The sequence below is a fragment of the Nelumbo lutea genome, chromosome 7 (assembly GCF_056320005.1).
Source record: "Nelumbo lutea isolate HS-2025 chromosome 7, American lotus-T2T, whole genome shotgun sequence".
Taxonomy (NCBI): domain Eukaryota; kingdom Viridiplantae; phylum Streptophyta; class Magnoliopsida; order Proteales; family Nelumbonaceae; genus Nelumbo; species Nelumbo lutea.
Window position 1 is genome coordinate 57365671 of NC_142690.1, and position 12948 is coordinate 57378618.

Genomic DNA, 12948 nt, shown 5'->3' on the forward strand with positions numbered 1-12948 from the left:
AGTAATGACTTCCAAGGGAAAGTATGCAGACTAAAGAAGGCTTTGTATGGGCTAAAGCAGTCTCGTTGTGCCTGGTTTGAAAGGATTTGTGGAGCCATGAAGAATGTGGGGCAAATTCAAAGTAGTGCTAATCATACATTATTTATAATGAGGCAAGGCAAAAATCTTACTGCCCCTAGAGCGTATGTGGATGACATGGTCATCACCATAGTTTTCAAGGCGCCAAGGCGAGGCTAGGTGATAGGGGGTGCCTAGGCGTCGCCTAGGCGATGGAAGTAAAACCCTAGATCCTAGGGTAGTTCCCTAGGTTCCATAACCATCTTTCCTAAATAATTATTCATAATTTTCATAAGAAAAGTATAAATTTCATGTTTAAATCTAGAAAATCAACATTTTATTAGAAGAAAAACAACAAAGTAAAGAAAATTCAAAAAAATATAGGGGCTGAACCCCTACTTTTGTTATAGGAAAGAAGAAAAGAAAAGATGGAAGAAGAAGAAGAAGACGTGGAAGAAGAAAATGTGTTGATTAGACAAAATTTTTAAGTTCTTCCCTTGCTTATAGGTTCAGGTTTTGAAATTTTTGAGGGTTCAATCAAGGATCAAAATTTCGATACGATACGCCCTGTATTGGGTGTATTGTATTGTATCTTTGGGGTCTCGATACCTATTTACAGGTGTTTTCAGGGACCCATTTTTTAAATATATATATATATATATATATATATATATATATATATTTAAAAATGAAACTGAAAACCAAAGAAATAAAAAAAATAGGGGGAGTATCATTATATGTACCGATACACCTCTGCCAAAACACAGAGGTGTATTGATACTGTGAACCATGGGTTCAATACAGCAGTTAGCAATGTTTGCATTGATTAAACCCTAACAAAATAAGAAAATAATAAAAAGAAATTAGTATGTTAGATGAAGTATGTCCTGGATTGCTGAGGGAAATTGGTATGATGGAGAGCAAATCATCCGGTACTATGGTGGAACAAAATCATGGTTTGTTGGAATTTGAGGGCAAGGATTATGCAGATAAAGAATGATACCAAAAGCTAGTAGGAAAACTAATTTATTTGTCTCTTACTAGGCCAAATATAGCTTATGCAGTTCATATGGTGACCCAATTTATGCAAGCACTGAAGGTTCCACACATGAAAGCTGTTGAGAGAATTCGCAAATACTTAAAAACTTGTCTAAGAAAGGAAACTTTGTTCAAGAAGCAAAACAAACTATTGAATCATTTACCAACCATAGTTGTCAAGGCATCGCCTAGGTACCCACCTAGGCGACTAGGCACCCTTGGCTGGGTGCCTCGCCCAAATGCCTTGACTTTTAGCAGCTAGGCGCCCGCCTAGGCGACAAAAATGACAAGGTGGGTGCTTTTTATAATATCATCTATATTGTTGTGTCTTATTAATGTATGTGTTAAAAGATTTTATTACACACACACACACACACACACACACACATATATATATATATATCAATTATACTTTGTTTTAATGTTTTACTATTGAAATTTAAAAGATCAAAAGGTTTTGAGGAGAGAAAAAGAAAGAAAGAGAGAGAAAGAGAGAGAGAGAGAGAGGAAAGAAAGAATAGAATTATAAAGAGGTTCTTTTTTTCTATTCTCTCTCTCTCTAATTAAATAAAACAGAAACCCCATTCTTGTTTTTTTTCTATTCTACTTTCCATCTTGAATATTTATCACATAAAATTAATAACTTTCTTTAGCTGCTAATTGATATGAAATTGCTTTGTTAAATACCTATTATATTATTTTATCTTTTAGATGTGATGATTTGCCACATTTTTAGAGGAAATTAAATGTTCTTATTAAAGAGAACTACTATTTTTTCTATTAATATACATGCTGAATGGTATATAAAACTAGGGAGCTATCAAAAGTTAGTTTTTTATATTACAAATTTTTTATCGCCTAGACACCTTGAAAACTATGTTAACAATGCTAATTGGGTTCCATGGGTGATAGAAAGTCTACATCTAGCTATTGTACCTTTTGTTTTGGAGCAGCTACAGTAGTCCGAACCAGTGAAGAAGAAGAAGATGAGGAAGAAGACGAGAGAAAGAGAGAACAGGAGGGTTTAGTCGAACTGATTAGTCACCCATTCAGTCGACCCCCTTGTGTTTATTAGGTTCTAATTGCACTTACAAAGACTAAACTGCCCTCACTTAAGTGTGGGGCAGAGTACTCTAATAAAACAGCCACATAAGCAAAGTACTTAACTGACATAAGATTACTAAATTACCCTTATTCGACTCACTCTAACACTCCCCCTCAAGCTGGAGAATATATGTCATATAATCCCAGCTTGTTACATAGCTGATTCACTTTCCCCAAGTTTAGAGCTTTTGTAAACAAATCTGCCCATTGATCATTCGAGCCCACATGTTCTGTGTTTATCTCTCCAGCAAGGACCTTCTCCCTCACAAAGTGGCAATCAACCTCTATGTGCTTTGTTCTCTCATGAAATACAGGATTGGATGAGATATGGAGTGCAGCTTGATTGTCACAATACAGTCTCATAGGTTTATCCATGTGAAACCCAATTTCTTGTAGAAGATTCCTCAACCACACTAACTCACAGGTAGTATGTGCCATGGCCCTATACTCAGCTTCAGCACTACTTCTGGCCACAACCGTCTGCTTTTTACTCTTCCACGTCACAAGATTTCCTCCAAGAAATGTGCAATAGCCCGTAGTAGATCTTCTATCATTCACTGAGCCTGCCCAGTCTGCATCTGTATACCCCACTACTTCAAGTTTTCCTCCTGGTTTATACAATAGTCCACGGCCTGGAGCTCCTTTCAGATACCTCACAATTCTAAGAATTGCATCCCAGTGAGGTATACGAGGGTCCTGCATGAATTGGCTCACCACACTGACTGCAAAGGATATGTCGGGTCTCGTGATAGTTAGATAGTTCAGCTTCCCCACTAGTCGTCTATACCTTCCAAGATCTTCAAATACTTCTCCTGTATCACTGCTCAACTTAACATTTGGTTCCATAGGGGTCTCAGCCGGTTTTGCACCTAACAGTCCTGTTTCTTCCAATAGATCAAGAACATATTTTCTTTGGCACAGATTTACACCTTGTTTTGACCTGGCAACCTCTATTCCCAAGAAATATTTCAATGTTCCAAGATCTTTTGTTTGGAAATGGTTTTGCAAAAATACCTTTAATTTGCCAATCCCCAATTTATCACTGCCAGTAATGACAATATCATCCACATAGACCACTAATAGAATCTTCCCAGCTTCTGAGTCATAGCTGAACACTGAGTGATCTACCTGGCACTGCTTCATTCCAAAACTCTTCACCACTTCACTGAACTTCCCAAACCAAGCACGCGGCGATTGTTTCAACCCATAAATTGCCTTTTTCAATCTGCATACCTTACCATCCTCCCCCTGAGCAACGAACCCAAGTGGTTGCTCCATATATACCTCCTCCACAAGATCACCATGGAGAAAGGCATTCTTGATATCAAGCTGAAACAGAGGCCAATCATACATAACTGCCAGGGAAATTAGTACACGAACAGAACCAATCTTAACCACCGGAGAGAATGTCTCCATGTAGTCTACTCCATACAACTGGGAGTAACCTTTAACAACAAGTCTGGCCTTCAGACGCTCTACACTACCATCTGGCAAGTATTTCACAGTATACACCCATTTACATCCCACAGCATGCTTACCAGGTGGGAGAGTAGTAAGATCCCACGTTTGAGTATGTTGAAGAGCAGAAAGTTCCTCCTCCATTGCCTGCCGCCAATCAGGTGAACTGAGAGCTTCTTGGACATTGTTAGGTATGGAAATAGAGGATAAAAGGGAAACAAACTGGCAATGTGATGTAAAAAGACGAGATAATGAAACGAAATTGGAAATGGGATGGAGGGTAGAACTGCGTTTACCTTTCCGTAAGGCAATGGGTAGATCAAGGTTTGAGGGTTCAACAATAGGAGCCATGTGAGGATCCGCAGATGAGGTAGAAGCTGGAGGAGGGGCCGGTGTCGTTCGACGTGTATACACTTGCCGGATTGGTGGACGTTCGGTGGTGATCTGCATGGGATGAGGTGATGAGTCTACTCCAACAACAACATCTGGAACTGGATCACTGACAGGGAGAGGAAGAGGAAGTGCGGGTGGAGGCGAGGGTGCTTCAGGACTTGAGAAGAAGGGGACTGACTCAAAAAAGGTGACATCACGACAGACATAGCACTTCCGGGTAATGGGATTATAACACTTGTACCCTTTCTGAGTCCGTGAGTAGCCAAGGAAGACACATTTAATTGAGCGTGCATCTAGCTTGTCTATTCCAGGGCTCAGATTGTGGACAAAGCACACACAACCAAAGACACGAGGAATTAATGGGAATGGAGATAAAGTGGGAAACAAGATAGAGAAGGGGGACCAACCATGAAGAATGAAGGAGGGCATCCGATTAATGATAAAACATGCAGTGAGTACAGCATCACTCCAAAAACGTTTAGGAACATTCATGTGGTGAAGAATAGACTGAGCAGTTTCAAGAAGTTGATGGTTCTTCCGTTCAGCTACCCCATTTTGTTGAGGGGTGTATGCACATGATGTCTAATGAATAATGCCATGCTGTTCTAAATACTGTTGAAATGAAGTAAGAAAGTATTCACGACCATTATCTGAACGGAGAATTTTGATTGGAACACCAAATTGTGTGCGTATTTCAGCATGGAATTTTTGAAAAATAGAAAACAATTCACTTCTTTCTTTCATTAAGTAAATCCATGTCATTCTTGAACAATCATCAATAAAGGAGACAAAATACTTGTACCCATTATAAGACTCTATTTTGATTGGACCCCAAACATCTGAATGAACCAAAGAAAAAGGACTCAACATACGACTCTCAACTCTTGGACTGAAGGACACACGACGATGTTTCCCAAACTGACATGACTCACATTGCAAAACTGACAAATGACTCAATGACGGGACCAAAATCTTGAGAGCCTTGAGAGATGGATGTCCCAGTCGGCAATGCCATTGTAGAGGAGTAAGCGAAGTCTGAAGAGCAATTGAAGATCCACCACCGTCAAGATAGTACAGTCCACCAGCTTCATGCCCCCCACCAATCTTCTTCCCCGTCTTGAGATCCTGAAAAACACAGGTGGAAGGAAAGAAGGTAACGGAACAGTTAAGAGCTTTGGTTATTTTACTAACAGACATAAGATTGAATGGAAACTTAGGGACATATAAAACAGATGATAAGGGCACAGGAGCCATGTCAATATTACCAACACCACATATGGGAGATGAGGACCCATTGGCAAGTGTAACAGTTTGTGATGTGGAGGTTTCAGAGAGAGAAGAGAACACACCTGGAGTCCCGGTCATATGATCTGAGGCTCCAGAGTCAATAATCCAGGGAGAGGTTTTAGATGACATGCAAGCAATACCTGATTGGGCAAGTGTGGCAGTGGTATGCTGTGAAGTAGTTTGAAGGAACCGTTCATACTCATCACGCGGTATGTTCACCATTTCCCTCCCAGAGGTAGATGTAGATGTGGGATGAGTTCGGTCTGCCGGTTTACTGTCACTGATATCAACCTCACCCGCTACAGCATGATTAGCCCATTTAGAGGGAGGGCCATGTAGATCATAACAGAAATTCACTGTGTGTCCCTCTCTACCACAATGAGTGCATTTCCTTGTAGAGTTATTCTTCCCTCTGCCACGACCTCCCCCTGAGTCACGACCACCCCGACTAATCATGGAACTGCCACGGCCTCCTCGGGGAGCATGACCTCCCCCTCTTGTACTATATCCAACCCCTCGAGCTGTCACAAGTGCTGATCTATCAGACTGTGTGGAGTTCTCTGTCTGTCCCAAAGAGATTCTACGAAGCCTTGAGAATACTTCCTCAAGTGTAGGAAGAGTAGAGCCCCCCAATATTTGGGCTCTAACTGGTTCATATTCCGACTTCAGCCCCACTAAAAATCTTGTAACATCTAGTTGCTCCCTTTGCTGTTGCTGAACTTTAATATCTGGAGTAAGGGGGTGATAGACGTTGAGTTCATTCCTTATATTCTTCATGTTGGCATAGTACTCTTCTAGTGTTTTGGTTCCTTGTTGTAAATCAAAATACTCCTGATAAAGCTGATACACTCTTGTTGTGTTATCTTGTCTAGAATATAGCTTCTTAGCATGCTCCCATATATCCTTAGCCGTATCAAGAAACATGAAGTTGGCACTAATTTTAGGTTCCATACTATTCCACAGCCAAGTCATGATTTGAGCATCTTCTTGCTCCCAATCATCAAACCCTGGAGAGTCCTCCGATGGCTTTTCATCTCTTACATGCTTTACTTTCTTCTTTGCCTTGAGAAACACTTCCACTGATTTGGCCCATGGAACATAGTTCTCCCCATTCAGCTTAATTGAGGTCATTTGTACCCCTAGGTAGTCGGAGGAAATTACCACATTAGGTTTCTGATCATTGTAGCCATCTCCTATTGCTGCCATTGTACTCTTTCACAGTTGCCTCTAACCTTACTTCTCAGCTACAAGCTGATTGATGTTGTTCACAGTTTGATACTTCAGCACCTATTGCAGCCCCTAAACACAACAGTGGGAGCACACACTTGTTCTTCTTTACACTACTGCTGACTTCACACACCTACGACCCACATAAGCATCACAAGCACCACAACACAACAGTAGGCCCTCTTACAACCACTCAATAAAAAAAATTGCGCATCACAAGCACCACAACACAGTCAAACTGCTACACCCAGTTCAGATTTGTTTAACACACTTAAGAGGGCATTACACGACCACAAGGAGCTTGGCAAGGTCACTGCATTCCACCTTACACCACTCGGCCACCTACAGCAGCCCTAACACCACTCAACAACTCACAGTAGCCCTACACCATTCGGCTACTGCACACACAGCCCTTTTTAGGGCAACAATGAACCTAGTTCTCTAGGTTCTAATCAGTACTAACTGATTCTTGAAGGGTTCCTACCTAGAAATACCAGCAACACAAGAGGACTAAATAACCAACCTTCCTTTGAGAGTATCAGCCAACCATTCACTGCTGAAATCACCTTCCTTGATGAAGAAAACTGTGCGCAGCAGAGAGCAACGAACTGTGATGTCTCAGACCTAGGGTGAACCAGCTCTCTCCATTAACCAACTAGAAACGAAGAGGAGGGTGTCACGAACACAGCTGAGATGCTTTGCAAGCGGAAGCAGGTCAGAAACCTTGCTCTGATACCATGTTTTGGAGCAGCTACAGTAGTCCGAACCAATGAAGAAGGAAGAAGAAGATGAGGAAGAAGACAAGAGAAAGAGAGAACAGGAGGGTTTAGTCGAACTGATTAGTCACCCATTCAGTCGACCCCCTTGTGTTTATTAGGTTCTAATTGCACTTACAAAGACTAAACTGCCCTCACTTAAGTGTGGGGCAGAGTACTCTAATAAAACAGCCACATAAGCAAAGTACTTAACTGACATAAGATTACTAAATTACCCTTATTCGGCTCACTCTAACACCTTTATTAGAGAAAACTTGGTTACTTTGAGGAATAAAAGGCAAAGTGTAGTCGCAAGATCAAGTGTGAAGGCTGAGTATAGGGCAATGGCCCATGGTGTTGCAAAACTGTTGTGGCTTTGGATTCTACTTGTGAATTGAGAATAAAGGTTGATAGACCTCTGGAGCTATATTGTGATAATAAGGCTGCAATTAATATTGCAAATAATCCAGTACAGTATGACAAAACAAAACATATTGAGGTTGGCAGGCATTTTGTAAGGGAAAGAATTGTTTTGGGTGAATTGTGTATTCTCTACACACCTTCCAAGATGCAATTTGTAGACGTTCTCACTAAGGGCTGCCTTCAGTTAAATTTCATGGACTACTTGGCAAGCTGGGCATGATGGATATTTATGCTCAGCTTGAGGAGTTGTGTTGTAAAATCTGAACCCTTGTGTGGGCCTTATGTTTATGTTATAAGTTTCCTACTGGACCTTTAGTTATTGGGCCTGTTTTATTTCTTTTATTTTTATCAGGCCATGTTACTAATCAGGTGTAAAGTTGTACTTTTACTCACTATTTGAATTTTAATATAAATCACATTCTTTAGGGCTGGCTGAGATTTAGCTTCTGTTCAACAACTCTTTTCTTCTTCTTTTTTTCCTCTCTTCTTCTCTCCAAATCTTCTGTGCAGGTTAGCAGACATGCTACACACATTTTCAGCATCTTGGCTCAATTATTCATAAAGAAGAAGAGACTTAAGAGAACTTTGCTAATAGATTGAGTGGACGGAAAGAAATGAATTTCAGGAATATTATGTAATTAGCAAAAGGCCATTATCCAATGACGACCCTGCTTTAGTGGGTTTTGGGTGGGGTGGACTGGATATAGACGTTATTTTTGCCATGTTTTTGCACAAAGTGGCTACTCACAGACTCAAATTGGCATTCTCACACTTGTCAGTCAAAGATCTTCCCATTGCATCAAGAGATAGCCCGTCTTATAATATTCAGCAATTAGCACGTACTATTAAAACTGAAGTGGAAGATTTCAACAAGTATCCTAAGAAATTACAATGGAAGGACCTAAAGGACAAAAGAGAGATATTTACAAGGTGTCAATATCAAACAAGAATGACCACATGCAGAAGGGGAAAAAAAATTCTCACAGGGCCTAGGGAGTATATGTATCAAGCAAAAAATATTTTGTACTCACTAACATTTAAAATCAGCATAATTGAACTCCCACCCTACCTGTAGTTCCTTGATACTGGAAGAAATTTTCAATCTCTTTCGACATTTCTCCCAAAAAGCAATTGTGTACAAATTCCCCGCCTTCCAAATGCTCCAACAAATAGGAAAGGAAGATACTGAAGGATTTGACCTCTCTAATTACAATTCCTAGCTAACCAAGCCAATATAAACTCGGAAAAATCTCTAAGAATGACTGAGTTTGAAATACCTTCAATAAGTGGGACCATACCTTTTGTAACAGGTGGGAGTGACACAACAAGATGGATAACAGATTCTTCATGGCCTTTGCAGAGGAAACTTGTTAGGAATCATCATTTTTCTGGACATTAAGTGATCTACTGTACAGGTTTAATTTAGACAGTCTGTCCTCCCCCCCCCCCCCCCACCACACACACACCCACCCCCACCCCCACACCCACACACACAAAAAAAAAAAAAAAAGAAAAAAGAAAAACAAAAGAGACGTCTCGGAGGGAATAAGATGGATCTTTAGGCCAATGTTCCATCACTCCCATCAAATGCTTTAAGGACTTGACCTACAAAAGGCCGTGGGAAATTGCCAACGGTGCAAAACAACAATCTCAATTGAGTTTATGATGCTGCAACCTTCTACCATTACACTACAAGCATTGATTAAATAGAAAACAGCATGCACAAAAATCCTTCAAATCCTAATCAAATATCCTAAACCCATAAGGCCCAAACATCTACTGATTCAACAGGGAATTGAATAATGCACATTTTGAGAGAAAAGTAAAGATTAATTTACCGGTGGAAATGCAAGTAGGAGCAAATACCAATTATTCTGTGCTGGGTCCTTTTTGATCTTGGAAATAGAATGAAAATTTACAAATGGACAAGGACAAAGGGGAATGGAGGATCAGCGGAACGCCGCACAGAAAGACAAAATTGCCGGAAATGTTTTATTCGGTTCATTCATTCACCGGTAGTTGGTTGCCTAGGTTGTCGTTGGATGACAGTTGGCACGCCCTGGTGTATTTAGCAGCTGCCAACAAAGATTTGCTCTGACGTAGGTTCAAAGGGAAACATGAGATAAAAATGGGCATGGTTTTTTTGCGTCTGTCACCTAGTTTTACAAGTTATGCATCAACTCCAACCATATCATTGACACACGGAAACAGGGATAAATGGATAATAGAATCGAGTTCAAAACTCGCGTCAGGCTTGGGAGCCCTCCTCGATGCAGGGGCGTAATATTGGTGGGTCCTTCAAACACAACCCTGCCCCCCCTCACCCCCACCCTACCCCACGCCACCCCACCCCACACATACACACATTAAGGGTGAGCAAAAAACTGAAAAACCGAATTGATCGAAAAATCTGACCAAAATCAAACTGAAAAACCGGTTTTCGAATTGGTTGGTTTGTTTTCGATTTGATTTTTTCATAATATCAAAGGTACCGGTTTGGTTAATCAATATAGAAAACCGGTAGTTAACTAAACCGATCAGTATACATATATTTCTATATATTTTATATATATTATATTTTTTATATACTATAAATTAATAAATATGCATTATATATATAAATATATATTTATAATTTATGATATATTATTTATTATTTAAAATATAATATTTTATATATATTTATAATTTTTATTATATTTTTATAATATATATTGTAAAAAATAAAAACCGATGAACCAAACCGACGGTTAACTAAATCGGCCAATCGGTTAATCGATAGATTTTGGTTCGGTTTCGGTTACCGATTTTCCAAAAATCGGTACGATCGGTTCAGTTACAAAATGAGCCCCATGGTTCGATTAACCCCTACCCCACCCCACACACACACAAAAAAAAAGGGAAATGCCACTTTAGCACCCTGAATTTTGGGGTAGTATCAATATAGTACCTAAACTTTCAAATGTGTCTTTGCAGTACCTAAACTTTCAAAAAGTGTCAAGTTGGTTTCCTACCATTAAACGATCATCAGTTATTTGTTGAAATTGTTAAAATTGTCCTTCAAAGAAGACACTGTTCAATATCTTCTACTTTGAGGCTGAACTAGTTGAGGTGTTTGAGATTCTAGACTACTGAGGTCATTGTCTTCTACCTTTAGATATGAAACATATTCTTGTCTAGTTATTTCTTTGCTTTCGGTTATTGTTTCTCTCTATCATATTTCATGTTTTTTCTCTCTTTTTCTTTGAAGACAACTGTTTTATTTCAAGGTAGAAGACAATGAACAATGTCTTCTTTGAAGGGTAGTTTTGACATTCTCAACAGATAACTAACAATCGGTTAACAGCAAGGACCAGCTTGACACTTCTTGGAAGTTTAGGTACTGCAGTGACACATTTGAAAGTTCGGGTACTAACTTGACACTACCCCAAAAGTTTAGGGTACTAAAGTGGAATTTTCCCAAAAAAACTTGAAGGATTACTCTATGACACTCTTCAACTCCCAAAATTTAAAAAAAAAAATTGTTTATTTTTAAAAAAATCCATAATAGGCCCAAACCTTTTAGGTCATTTTTCTCTAAACCCTACCTCTTTACTTCCTATCTCATTTTTTTATTTAACCGAATGTTTTAAAAAACAACCCAGAGGTCGAGCCATTTATTTCTTTGGGTCGTGGGTCACCAGTTTGACTAGTCCAGTCAAATGGTTCAGACTGTGCCATGTCAACGCATATATATACATATATCATAAATACATACAGATATATATATATATATATGTATGTATATATGATATATGTATATATGATATATGTATATATGTATGTATATATGTATATATGTATGTATATATGTATATATGTATACATGTATGTATAAATATATAATTTATCCATAAATAAATGTATAAATAAGTTTTATATGTATTATTTTATATTTAATTTATGTTTTTTAATTCAATTTTTAAATTTTCATTTATAAAAAGATATTAAATTTTTCAATTTGAGGCCAAAAGGGGTTTTTTCGTAAAAAATAGTGGGGCAAGGTGCCTACGGGACCTTGGGATGCATAGATCTCAAAAAGTTACCTAAAATCGAAAAAAAAAAATCACCCCAATCGAACATTGGAGTGCAAAGCTATGGCCTTCAAAAGTTTTGCATGCATTGAGTATGCAACCCATGACACAGTCACCCTATCGAATGGGTCAATGGTCGAACCGGCCAGGTCGAGCGGTTCTTGACCAAGTCAACAGTTTTTTACCATCTAGCAGGCCTTGACTCAACTGAACCTAGAATTTTAGCCAAGTGACGGTTCGAACGGTTCAATTGTTAATGAAGTGCTCTTGTCATGCTTCTAATTTTAGGGTAAATTAATGAAATATTGATGTTTATTACCGTTGTTGAAACCTCCGCTAAAGTTGGTAATTGCATCCTTTGAACTTTTTGACATAGTTGCGAGTAGGCCCCTTTAATAGAATCCTCTAACAAGAGGCAAAAAATGTCCAAAATACCCATCAATTACTATTGAGGTTGGTTTCTATAGTAAAAACAATACAAACTTTATGCACAACAAGAAAGAGAGAGTTTAAAGTCGTAGTTTTACCATTGAGCGATTGATATGAAGGGAAAATTTAGAAAATAAATCAATTTTGGAAAAGAGATTGAAAGGGCTTGGGGTAGCAATAAATATGAAGGAAATTTTTGAAAAATAAACATTTTTGTCAAAAGTAACTAAATGGGTATTTTGGACATTTTAGTTCTTCTTGTTAAAAGATTCTAACAAAAGGAGTTTATATGCAATTATGTCAAAAAGTTCAAGGGAAGTCATTGCAATTATCAAACTTCAAGGATGGTTTTAACAAATTATCCAAGCTATTTCTTATTTGGTTGCACTGGTTCAAGGAAAAAGTACTTCTCTTGCTTTGGCTTTACTAATTGTTGAGAAAACATATTTGGTTGCATTGGTTCAAGGAAAAGCACTTCTCTTGCTTTGGCTTTACTGATTGTTGAGAAAACAATTGCAAAAAAAAAAAAAAAAACAGAAACCTTTTTTTGAGGTTTCTTACTCCTATACATTATTTATGGGAAAATGTTCCTAATATACGGTGGGATGTGATGTGAGATTGGTGTGAGGTGCACTCTATAACAAACAAAACCCGATTCTTTTCACCTCTTTTGTCTTCTGTGGCATTTTAATAGCATATAAATG

At 38.6% G+C, this 12948-nt stretch overlaps 1 protein-coding gene across 10 annotated transcripts in view; it reads right to left on the bottom strand.

Annotated features, from left to right (window-relative positions):
* LOC148846522 (transglycosylase) overlaps positions 1 to 10080 on the bottom strand; it is a 129440-nt gene extending 119360 nt beyond the window's left edge. For 2 of the 10 annotated variants that reach the window (XM_088955346.1, XM_088955341.1), the window contains exon 1: positions 9581 to 10080. The gene's annotated coding sequence lies outside the window, so the exon portion shown is untranslated. Of the gene's footprint in view, positions 1 to 8811; positions 8928 to 9040; positions 9132 to 9580 lie in introns of those variants that run through there. The other 8 variants (XM_088955344.1, XM_088955339.1, XM_088955342.1 and 5 more) reach the window with 7 other exon arrangements.
* Between the last annotated feature and the right edge of the window lie 2868 nt (positions 10081 to 12948).